At 39.5% G+C, this 12,556-nt stretch overlaps 2 pseudogenes; one reads left to right on the top strand and one right to left on the bottom strand.

Annotated features, from left to right (window-relative positions):
* Positions 1-380: 380 nt before the first annotated feature.
* Positions 381-4,071, bottom strand: LOC113885196 (annotated as a pseudogene).
* A 1,966-nt stretch (positions 4,072-6,037) lies between these two features.
* LOC113885195 lies at positions 6,038-12,313 on the top strand (annotated as a pseudogene).
* The last annotated feature ends 243 nt before the right edge of the window (positions 12,314-12,556 follow it).

The following is a 12,556-nucleotide window of genomic DNA, read 5'->3' as shown; positions in this document are numbered from 1 at the left end:
AGCATAAGTAGAAAAGTCAAAAGATTTTTCAAAAACAGTAAGTGCCATATATAAACCCTGCCCACATACTAAGCATGATATCTGAGGAAACCAACAGTGAAGATGTGCTTAGTCACTCAGTGGTATCTGACTCTTTGTGACTCCATGGATTGTAGCCCACCAGGCTCTTCTCTCTATAGAGATTCTCCAGGCAAGAATATTAGAGCGGGTTGCCATTTCCTCTTCCAGTCTTAACAGTGGAGTTTAATGCAAATAATTATTCACTTAGGAATTCAAGAAAATTGTTTCTCATGTGTCATGCCATAAAATTTTAATTACACAATTATTATAAGTGTGTGGTTGTGTGCACATATGCATAATACAAATATTTAAAAATATAGTTAGGCTTCCAATTTTACTAAGGCCTCTTTTACATCCTTGTTCCATAGGCTAAATATCAGAGGATTTAGCAGGAGAATCACAAGAGTGTAAAATAAAGAGTTCACTTTGTTTTCATCTAGAGAGTAGGATGAACTTGGCCTGAAATACATAAGGAGCATGCTGCTGCTGCTAAGTCACTTCAGTCGTGTCTGACTCTGTGCGACCCCATAGACGGCAGCCCACCAGGCCCCGCCGTCCCTGAGATTCTCCAGGCAAGAACACTGGAGTGGGTTGCCATTTCCTCCACTAATGCATGACAGTGAAAAGTGAAAGTTAAGTCACCCAGTCACGTCCGACTCCCAGTGACCCCATGGACTGCAGCCTACCAGGCTCCTCTGTCCATGGGATTTTCCAGGCAAGAATACTGGAGTAGGGTGCCATTGCCTTTTCCCATATCTATGCAGTGCTGCTGCTGCTAAGTCACTTCAGTCGCGTCTGACTCCGTGCGACCCCATATGCGGCAGCCCACCAGGCCCCGCCATCCCTGTTCTCTCCAGGCAAGAACACTGGAGTGGGCCGCCATCTCCTCCTCCAATGCATGAAAGTGAAAAATGAAAGTGAAGTCACCCAGTAGCCTCCGACTCCCAGTGACCCCATGGACTGCAGCCTACCAGGCTCCTCCGTCCATGGGATTTTCCAGGCAAGAGTACTGAAGTGGGGTGCCATTGCCTTCTCCCACATAAAGAGCATAGTTCCCTGGAAAATTGACATTGCAGTTAACTCAAAGGTGCAGGCGGTAAAACCTTTGACTCTCCCCTCAGCAGAGTGGATCTTCAAGACTGAAAGGAGGATATAAAAATAAGAGCAAGGACTCCTGAAATAGTACTCAGTTCAATAAAACCCAAAGCAGGGAATATCACTAATTCATTGACCTGTGTATCTGAGCAGGACAGGGGAAAAAAAAAAAAAAAAAAAAAAGCAGAGGTAAATCACAGAAAAAGTGGTTAATCACATTTGACCCACAGAAACATAAATGGAGTGCTAATGCTGTGTGTATCTGAGAAACTGCTATCCCCACCAGGAAAACCCCAGGCATAAGCAGGGAGCACACCCCGCTGGACATGCAGACCACATAGAGCAAGGGGCTGCTGACGGTCTTGTACTGGTCATAGGCCATCAGTGCAAGCAGGAGACACTCAGAATCGGCAAAGATACAGAAGACCAAGAATTGCAGAGCACAGCCATAGAAAGAGATTGACTTTTTCTTGGCAAATAGGAAGAATTATCAATAACCTCAGATATGCGGATAATACCACCCTTATGGCAGAAAGTGAAGAAGAACTAAAGAGCCTCTTGAGGAAAGTGAAAGATGAGAGTGAAAAAGTTGGCTTAAAATTCAACATTCAGATAACTAACATTATGGCATCTGGCCCCATCACTTCATGGCAAATATATGGGGAAACAGTGGTAATGGTGGCTGACTTTATTTTGGGGGGCTCCAGAATCTCTGCAGATGGTGCCTTCAGCCAAGAAATTAAAAGATGCTTTCTCCTTGGAAGAAAAGCTCTGATCAACCTAGACAGCATATTAAAGAGCACAGACATTACTTTGCCAAAAAAGATCCATCTAGTCAAGGCTATGGTTTTTCTGATAGTCATGTATGGATGTGAGATTTGGACTATAAAGAAAGCTGAGCACGAAAGCATTGATGCTTTTAACTGTGGTGTTGGAGAAGACTCTTGTGAGCCCCTTGGACTGCATGGAGATGCAACCAGTCCATCCTAAAGGAGATCAGTCCTGAGTGTTCATTGGAAGGACTGATGCTGAAGCTGAAACTCCAATACTTTGGCCACATTACATGAAGAACTGACTCATTGAAAAAGACTCTGATGCTGGGAAAGATTAAAGGCAAGAGGAGAAAAGATGACAGAGGATGAGATGTTGGATGGCACCACTGACTCGATGAACATATGTTTGGGTAAACACTGGGAGTTGGTGATGGACAGGGAGGCCTGGCATGCTGCAGTCCTTGGGGTCACAAAGAGTTGGACATGACTGAGTGGCTGAACTGAACTGAACTGGCAAATAGGTCCACCAGCATCTTGGGGCCAATGGCTGTGGAACAGCAGAGGTCAGAGAAAGAGAGGTGACAGAGGAGAAAATACAAGGGTATATGCAACTAGAGAGCCATCCTAATTAAAATAATCATTCCAAGATTTGCCAGAATGTTAATAAGATAAACAACAAAAAACATCATAAATAGGGTCACTTTAATCCCAGACTTATCAGTAATTCCCCTAAATATGAATTCAGTTAAGGAAGAGCAATTTTCTCTTTCCATTCTTTGGGGTTGTTGTCTAAAGTTTTGAAGAAATTATGGAGAAAATCATATATATCTGTGAACCACTTCTGGACATTCACAGCATATTTATAAGAAAAGACATAACTTATTTGTTCTATTTTCTTTTTACATTCAGAAAAGTCTCGATTAAATGGCACTCTTTAAAGAGATGTTGCTATCTATCTGATAATTATAAAAATGTCTGAGATAGGCAGTTGAAAAACTTCTGTATGAATCTTTATGCCATTCCTGAAATATGATACTATCCATAAGCTCTTTATTAATAACCTCAGATATGCAGATAACACCACCCTTATGGCAGAAAGCAAAGAAGCACTAAAGAGCCTCTTGATGAAAGTGAAAGAGGAGAGTAAAAAAGTTGGCTTAAAATTCAACATTCAAAAAACTAAGATCATGGCATCCTGTCTCAACACTTCATTGCAAATAGATGTGGAAACAATGGAGATGGTGACAGACTTTATTTTTTTGTGCTCCAAAATCACTGTGGAGAGTGACTGCAGTCATGAAATTAAAAGACACTTGCTCCTTGGAAGAAAAGCTATGACCAACCTAGACACCATATTAAAAAGCAGAGACATTACTTTGTTAACAAATGTCCATCTAGTAAAAGCTATGGTTTTTCCAGTAGTCATGTATGGATATGAGAGTTGGACAAAAAGAAAGCTGAGCATGAAAGAATTGATGCTTTTGAACTGTGGCATTGGAGAAGATTCTTGAGAGTTCCTTGGACAGCAAGGAGATCCAACCAGTCAATCCTACAGGAAATCGGTCCTGAATGTTCATTGGAAGAACTGATGCTGAAGTGAAGCTCTAATAGTTTGGCCACCTGATGCGAAGAACTGACTCATTGAAAAAGACTCAGATGCTGGGAAAGATTAAAGGCAGAAGGAGAAGGGGACTATAGAGGATGAGATGGTTGGATGACATCACCAAATAGATGGACATGAGTTTGAGCAAGATTCGGGAGTTGGTGATGGACAGGGAAGCTACAGTCCATGGAGTCCCAAAGAGTCAGACACATTTGAGTAACTGAACTGAACTGAATTTTGGAATAGTGTTTATGTAGTAAACGATTGGCCTTCCCTGGTGACACAGATGGTAAAGAATTCTCCTGCAATGCGGGAGAGCTGGGTTCAATCTCTGGGTCTGGAAAATCCCCTGTAGAAGGGAATGGCAACCCACTCCAGTATATTGGCCTGGGAAATCCCATGGACAGATGAGCCTGGGGGGCTACAGTTATGGGTCACAAAGATTCAGACATAACTGAGCAAATTTCACTCACTCACAACAAAAAACAAGTATAATCGGAGAGAAGTATTTCCAAAAAATAGGAAGTATTTCAAAACCATTTATCCATATATATGACAAAGAATTCGTATCCACAATACACTAATAGCTTTCCTCATTGGGAAAAGAAAAGACTTAAACAAAAAATGACCCCCCCCCAAATAAAAATTAACAGAAATTGTCAAAAAGAAGATACATAAGCAACAAGTTAATGCACGAGAGTTTACTCAGAACCATTAGTTATTAAGGCAATGAGGATAAAGCCACAACACAATAACATAAAATAATGTCAAATGGACTGAAATTAATATTCTGAGCATAACAAATTCCCTAATTCATCGAAAATATCATTTGAGAACTAACAGGGACAGGTTTTCTTATCAGTTTGGGTGTTTTTCTTTGTTCTTTTCATTTGTTTTTTTTTTTTTTTTCTACTTTTATTTTCTACAAATCTGGGAAATCATTTAGCTTAATTCCATATAATTATTTCATATTTAATTTTGGAAATGTGATTCTTTTTTTGAAATGTGATTTTTCATTGCAACTTTTGATGCCTTTTATATGTCATTGTTATTCTTGGTTGTGAGGATCTCAACACTGAAACACCAGTTGTGCTCCTTTGGAGCTATTGGTGAGGCAAAGTTCAAACCAAAACTAATTGCTAATGTTTTCCCAGGAAAATCAAGAAATTGATACATTTATGTTTCAGAAGAATTTTACTATCATTCTACTTCTCTGTTACACATATTGCATATGTGGAATTGTTCTTGGTCACCTAATTATGGTGGTTAGTCACTCAGTTGTGTCCAACTCTTTGCTATCCTGTGGTCTCTATTTGCCAGACTCATCTGTCCATGGGATTCTCCAGGCAAGAATACTTTAGTGGGTTGCCATTCCCTTCTCCAGGGGATCTTCCTGACTCAGGGGTCAAACCTGGGTCTCCTGTATTACAGGAAAATTCTTTACTGTCTGAGCCACCAAGGAAGCTCTAATTATACTCCAATCCAAATGTTTCCCTCAGGAATCCCTGTCTTCTGGGATGCAACTACTTCTTGCAACAACTATTTGTTCAGCCAGAACCCAGCTTTAGCTTCTTAACAGGGCTGCTCCTCAAACACATGTAGATTAACATCCTTTCAATATTCCCCCAACCAGGGATTGGGGGCAGGAGGAGAAAGGGACAACAGAGGATGAGATGGCTGGATGGCATCACTGACTTGTTGGACTTGAGTCTCAGTGAACTCCGGGAGTTGGTGATGGACAGGGAGGCCTGGCGTGCTGTGATTCATAGGGTCACAAAGAGTTGGACACGACTAAGCGACTGATCTGATCTGAACAATTTAACTGAGTGTGGGTAACTACTGTTGGGAAGCGTAGTGCAAAATAGCCATAAAAGGAGAAAGTCCTTGGGAAAATGGCAAAGGGCCAGAAGTACTCGGCTTTGCCCTGCGGACAGAAAAACATCTCCTGCCTTTGGTTATGCTCAGCGCCAAGAGTTAATAATAAATAGGGATGTCACTTGTGAGAGCGGGTTGTGGGATAAGCCCATGAGTCATTTAGAGTGCGCTGTTCATGAAATGTTTTTACTGATTATGTGTTAACTCTGCATGCGCTCTGCTGGCTGTATACTCTAAGCTCTTTGTTCCTGCTTCTATAAGAAAGCTTGACTGCAGAAATAAACTTGCCAGTCCTTGCAAGAGACTGTCCGAGTGTCATTCTTTCAGGTTTGTCATTTCCAAGTCCCGGGGAGAAAAACCCCAAGAAATGGCACCCGAACAGGGACTTGAGAGGAAGGCTAAACAAAGCGATGAGCCCCTGCAGAAAGAGGTAAGCAGGATGGGACAACATAGCAGTAAAATTCCTTTCATTTCTATAATGCATCATTTTTTGAAACAAAACAGTATTAATGTTTCAAGAGATCAATTGAACAACTGCTATCATATTTTACTGGAACAATTCATGGTTCCCAGAAGAGGGGACACTCAATCTAGACATATAGAAAAGGGTTAAAAATAATGTTTTGCGAGCATGTCAGCAAGGGTTACCTGGTCACTCATACAGGCTATCATAGAACAAATTGAAGGACATAACGTTGATTTGGAAGTAAAAACTATTCAATCTTTACATGAATATGAGCTTAAGGAGCAAGATATGCAAGGTGCTTTGAAATATAAGAATGTTATGCTCAATCAGACACAATCCTTAGAAAAACAACTTAGAGACATATGTATACAGGATATGTCAAAACTGAAGCCACTTAGAACGGAGGTCATTTCATTCAACGGACAGCCCAAATCTAAGGTTTTTCCTTCTGCTCCACCTTTAACAGCAATTGCTAACTTTGCTCATACTAATCATTTCACTCCTCCTCGGGAGATGCCTGCTTGCACTTTCGCTTTCCCAATGCAATTTAATCAACCTGCCCAAGGCCAAAATACTTGGGCTAATCTAGATTTTGGCATGTTGTCTAGCTTTAAGAAAGCATGCACTGTGTATGGACCTACTTCTCCTTACTGTATAGAATTTCTCAGAGGATGGGCTAACCGTTGGATACCATATAATTTTTTTTTTCAAGTAGCAAAGATGGTTTTAAATCCTCAACAATTACTGCAATGGCAAATGTGGGTTAATGATGAGGCCCGACAACTGATGATTGACAAGCAATCTCATGGTAACCCTGCCAGTTTAACCTATGATATACTCACTGGAAACAAGAGCCATAGCCAATATGATTGCACAACTAGCTAATATTACCCTTGAGATGTTACATCTCATTACAGAAACTGCCTGCAGGGCATAAGCAAAGGTTGATAGCACTAACTCTGATGGTTCATTTGTTAAGATTATTCAAGGACATGAGGAGGAATATTCTCAATTTATAGGAAAATTAAAGGATGCAATTGAAAAATCTATTAAGGATGTGACTTTACAAAATATTATTTTAAAACAACTTGCTTTTGAAAATGCTAATGAGGAATGTCAATCCATGCTTAGACCTATTCTAGAGACTAGCTCTCTTATGGAATATTTGAAAGCATATAGGAACATCGGATCTATGTCCCATAGAGCAAAACTGGCAACATTGGGAACCTTTAATGTACAAAAGCCTGCTAATACCAAATGTTTTAACTGTGAGAAGCCCGGCCATATGAAAAAACAATGTCACCTGCCAACACAGGCCAAAAAAATAATACTACTTCTAATAGGAAGAGACCCCCCCAGGAGTATGTCCAAGATGTAAAAGGGGGTTTCACTGGCTGAATGAATGTCATTCTAAATTTGATAAGGATGGAAACACTTTGAACCCCGATGCACAGCAAAAACAACAGGGGAACTAATAAAGGGGCCATCCTCTAGCCCCACTACAAAAGGAGAACCTAATGATATGACGCTACAAGCAACTACATCTAAGAGTGTTTGCATTGATATGGAACTAATAGAATTATACAACCCCCACAAAATTCCCACTGGATATTATGGCCAATTTCACCTGGGACAATGGGACTAATTTTGGGACGTAATAACTGCACAATGAGAGGTTTAATGGTATTAACCGATGTTATGGACGAAGATTATGAAGGGGAAATACATGTTATGGTAAATGTTGTGAAAATGGGAAATGCATACTTAAAAAACATTTTGCACAATTATTACTTTTGCCATATGTTAAACCAATGAAGGCATCTAATAAAGTTCAGTAGGGAGGCTTTGGCAGACCAACCTTACTGCTGCACTATCCACCTTATTAAAGGAACATCAGAAACCCATGCTTACTTTACACATACGGGGAAAGAATTTCACAGGCATGTTAAATACTGGAGCTAACATTTCAATCATTAGAGCTGCAGAATGGCCCCTCGATTGGAGTAAGGTTATGGCTCCTTCTAGACTATTAGGGATGGGTGAAGCTAATGCCACACAAACTTTTGTCAGTGCATCCTATTTACAAATGTATGGCCCTAATCAAATTGTAGCTTATCTTAAACCATATATTACTATATCCCTATCAATTTATGGGGACAGGATTTTCTTGAACAAACAAAAGTCACAATTTCTTTAAATGAACCTTTTAATGCGGGCCATCGAGTTAACACCGCTGTCCCTCGATTGGGAATCTGATACCCCAGTATGGACACCTCAGTGGCCCCTAACTAAAGAAAAATTGGCAACTCTTACACAATTAGTTAATGAATAATTACAGAAAGCTCATATAGAACCTTCATTTTCACCCGTGGAATTCCCCTGTTTTTGTAATAAAAAAGAAATCAGGAAAATGGCAAATGTTGATAGATTTAAGAAATGTTAATAATACCATGTCACCTATGAGGCCCTTACAACCCAGATTGCCCTCCCCTTCTATGGTACCAAAAGGATGGTCTGTAGTTATTATTGACTTACAAGACTGCTTTTTTTTTTTTTTTTACTATACCTTTGCACCCTAAAGATAGAAAACGTTTTGCCTTTTCAGTTCCTTCTATAAATCACATGGCTCTGTTAAAAGATTTCAATGGAAGGTACTACCTCAGGGAAGGATGAACTCCCCTACCATTTGCCAATATCTCATATCTGTTTTATTACAATCCATTAGAGATAAATAGCTTACTACATTTATAATTCATTACATGGATGATATACTTCTTTCTATGGAATCTGAATTCTGTTTGCAACAGTTATATAATGAAGTTACTACTACTTTTCAAAATCATAGCCTGCTTGTAGCACCAAGTAAAATTCAATGGAAATCAGCCTTTAATTATTTAGGACATGTTATGGAAGAATCTAAAATCAAACCTCAAAAAACTCAAATTTCTGTGCAGTCTCTATGCACGCTGAATGATTTTCAAAAATTGCTAGGAGATATTAATTGGCTGCAGCCATCTGTCAGCATCACCACCTATGCCTTACAAAATCTATTTAAAATTTTAAAGGGATCCCCCAACCCTAATAGCCCTAGGCAGATAACAAAAGAGGCCAAAGAAGAACTGGCCTTAATGGAGAAATGCATTCAACAATCTTTTTCAACTCGGCTAGATTATGATCAACCAGTTTCTTTAGATATATTCCCCACTGAACATCCACCCACTGCAATTATAGCTCAACATAGCCCAATAGAATGGGTATATTTATACACTAAACAGTCTAAAAAAATTGTAACATATATTGAGAAAATAGGGCACTTAATTGTGTCAGGAAGAAGCCATATACAAACTTTGACTGGATTTGATCCATATGCAATACATGTTGCCTTGACAAAAAAGGAATTACAAATTGCCTTACAGTATAACCTGACCATGCAAATGGCATTAGGTGATTTTCAGAATGTTATCTCATTTCATTTACCGAAAGGAAAATTATAGGACTTTCTACAATGTACTAAATTCATTATAACTAATATCATTGCATCCCAGCCTATTTCCAATGCACCCACCTATTTCATTGATGGCAACAAGAAAGGCATAACAGGGATTGTCAGCCCTAATATCAAAGAGAAATTACCCACTACCTATTCTTCAATACAAAGAATCAAATTGTATGCTTTATATCCTCTTTTGTCACTTTAACCACTATCCTTCAACGTATATACTGATTCCAAATACCTTGCTTCCCTTTTTCCTGATTTTGTTACCGCCTTTTTATACAACCTAGATGAAGAATTATATACTCTCTTTTCACAGACTCAGGCTTTAATTCATTCACTTACGGAACCTTTCTTTGTTGCACATATACATGCTCATTCAAGTTTACCTGGCCTTCTGATCGCAAGAAATGATGCTGTTGACAGCCTCATAGCTCCCATTTTTACATCTGCCAATGACGAACGTACTAATCTTCATACCAATGCTAACAGATTGCACTCTAAATACCATATTCCTTTCACTGAAACACGGCATAGTATTAAAACCTATGATGTCTGTGCCCCTCTGCACTTATGAACTACGATTTCAGGAGTTAATCTCCAGGGGCAACACCCTAATTCCCTTTAGCAATCTGACTTCACTCACTGCTCCTTAAAGAAAATTTTCTTTACTTTCTATCTCAATAGATACATTTTCCAACTTTATCTGGATAGTACCTGTCTCTTCAGAATCCAATAAACACTCCATTTCCGCACTCTTACTCACCTTCCCCATTACGGGGATTCCTTCTGTCTTGAAAACAGACAATGGACCTGCATTCACCTCACATTTGTTTCGTTCATTTTTATCAGAATGGAACATCACACACATTACAGGAATACCCTATAATCCTCAAAGTCAAGCCATTATTGAAACAGCCCACTGCCCCCTAAAAACTCATTTATTAAAACAGAAAGGGGGAATATGGAAGAGGAGATACACTTCTTATCCCATTAACCCTCAATTACTATTATCTTTAACTCTTTATTCCCTGAATTTTTTAAACTTAACAAAAAATAATTCTGATACTCGTGCAGATAGACATTTTGCAGAAGACAAAAACAGCAAATTAGAAATCAATACACCAATATGGTATAAGCAATTTAATCAGTGGCTGCCAGGAATATTAAGACTCCTAGGCAAGGGTTATGGTCTTGTCATTGCAGATGAAGAGGAAATCTGGGTTCCCCTTCACCATGTCTGCTACCGAGAAGGACCTCAAGACCGGACTCCCTCAGGAAGTGACGTAGTTGACACGAAGGGTCTGGTCAATGACCCTGGAGGAGCCAATGAGGAAACGCCATTGTCTGAATCCTTACCCAACATGGGCTCAAATGAAAACATCACTCGTCAGGCTGAGCAGACACTGAAGAGTACTGGAACTCCTATAACTCCAGATAAACTGTTTCTGGCAATGTAAACTGTTCTGAAGAGCAGGAGGAACATCATAATTGCTCCTGGTTTAATAGATCAAGCATTGGAAGCTTTCATAAATCTAAGACAAGTTTCTGGACCAATAAGGACATATTGCTGAATTGGTATAATGGGGGCTTATCACCCCCATGGCCCAGGATTGTCGTCCCCATTGTGGGGCCAAATCAATGGCACACTTGGAAAATTCCAGCAGCTTTAGAGCACTTTGCTAATGTTTATGGGACTATGGATGTGTTTCGTCCTTTTAATTATACCTTCCTATACAATAGTACTGGCTATATTCAATCGTGTGTTCACCTTCTGTACTTGTTTATTGTAGGGCATTTTGATATTGACTTACCGGCCAAGATTGTCAATTGTACTGCATGTGCATTGTATACCGGCCTTAATCACCCCATTTCATATCACAATGCTAGCATTGCGCTAGTTAAACAAAGATCTGAGTTATGGCTTCCTGTAAACTTAACTGAGCCTTGGACTGATTCTGTATTTCTTTCTGTACTGTTGAAAACTGGGTTTAGGCGATCTAAGCACATCCTTGGGTGGATTATTGCAGGCATCTTAAGCCTTATCTCCATTGTGACTGTAGGAACTTTGTCTGGTATGGCTTTACATAATTCTATACAAAATTATGATTTTATCACTGCTTGGCACAAAGACTCATGATCTGTGGACTCTACAAGCTCAAATAGATCAGCAATTACAACACAAATTAATGAGTAACAAACCGTGGTTATCTACTTAGGAGATCAAATGCAGCAACTGACTTTCCAAACATGTATACGCTGTCACTGGAATTTTACATTCTTTTTGTCTGACTAACATGCCCTATAATAGCACTGAATATCCTTGGAATAAGCTTAAGGTACATTTGCAGGATCTCACAAGTAACTCAAATTTAGACATCAATTTGTTGAAACAACAAGTTGCTAATTTTCAAGTTAGGGTACCTAGGGAATTGTATAGCACTCAATTCTATGATACTTTAACCAAAACCCTATCGTCTCTAGACCCTAGAGCTTGGCTTTCAAGAAGCAATATTTTTATATATGTATTAATCACCCTGCTCTTTTTGTCATTGATTATAGGATACAGAAGTCTCAACTCAAGACTCCATGCCTCCCACAATGGAGTTCAACTAGCAGCCACCGTGCTTAATTTAAAAACAAAAGGAGGATATGTTGGGAAGCATAGTGCAAAATAGCCGTAAAAGGAGAAAGTCCTTGGGAAAATGGCAAAGGGCCAGAAGTACTCGGCTTTGCACTGCGGACAGAAAAACATCTCCTGCCTTTGGTTATGCTTGGCACTAAGAGTTAATAATAAATAAGGATGTTACTTGTGAGAGTGGGTTGTGGGATAAGCCCATGAGTCATTTAGAGCACGCTGTCCTTGAAATGTTTTTACTGATTATGTGTTAACTCGGCATGCGCTCTGCTGGCCGTATACTTTAAGCTCTTTGTTCCTGCTTCTATAAAAAAACTTGACTGCAGAAATAAACTTGTCAGTCCTTGCAAGAGACTGTCCGAGTGTCATTCTTTCAGGTTCGTCATTTCCAAGTCCCGGGGAGAAAAACCCCAACAACTACCTTGTTATTACAAGCTGGGTAACCTAAGAGGGGAAAATCTTCCAATGGGATTTGTGTTTCATTAAAAATGGAGAGCTTGAATAACTATAAAACATCTTTTAAAGAGAAAGTATAGACTAAGCAAGTGAGAGA

This window comes from Bos indicus x Bos taurus, chromosome 28 (genome assembly GCF_003369695.1).
Source record: "Bos indicus x Bos taurus breed Angus x Brahman F1 hybrid chromosome 28, Bos_hybrid_MaternalHap_v2.0, whole genome shotgun sequence".
Classification (NCBI taxonomy): domain Eukaryota; kingdom Metazoa; phylum Chordata; class Mammalia; order Artiodactyla; family Bovidae; genus Bos; species Bos indicus x Bos taurus.
The sequence above is the reverse complement of the archived record's forward strand: the minus strand, read 5'-3'. Positions and strand labels throughout refer to the sequence as shown.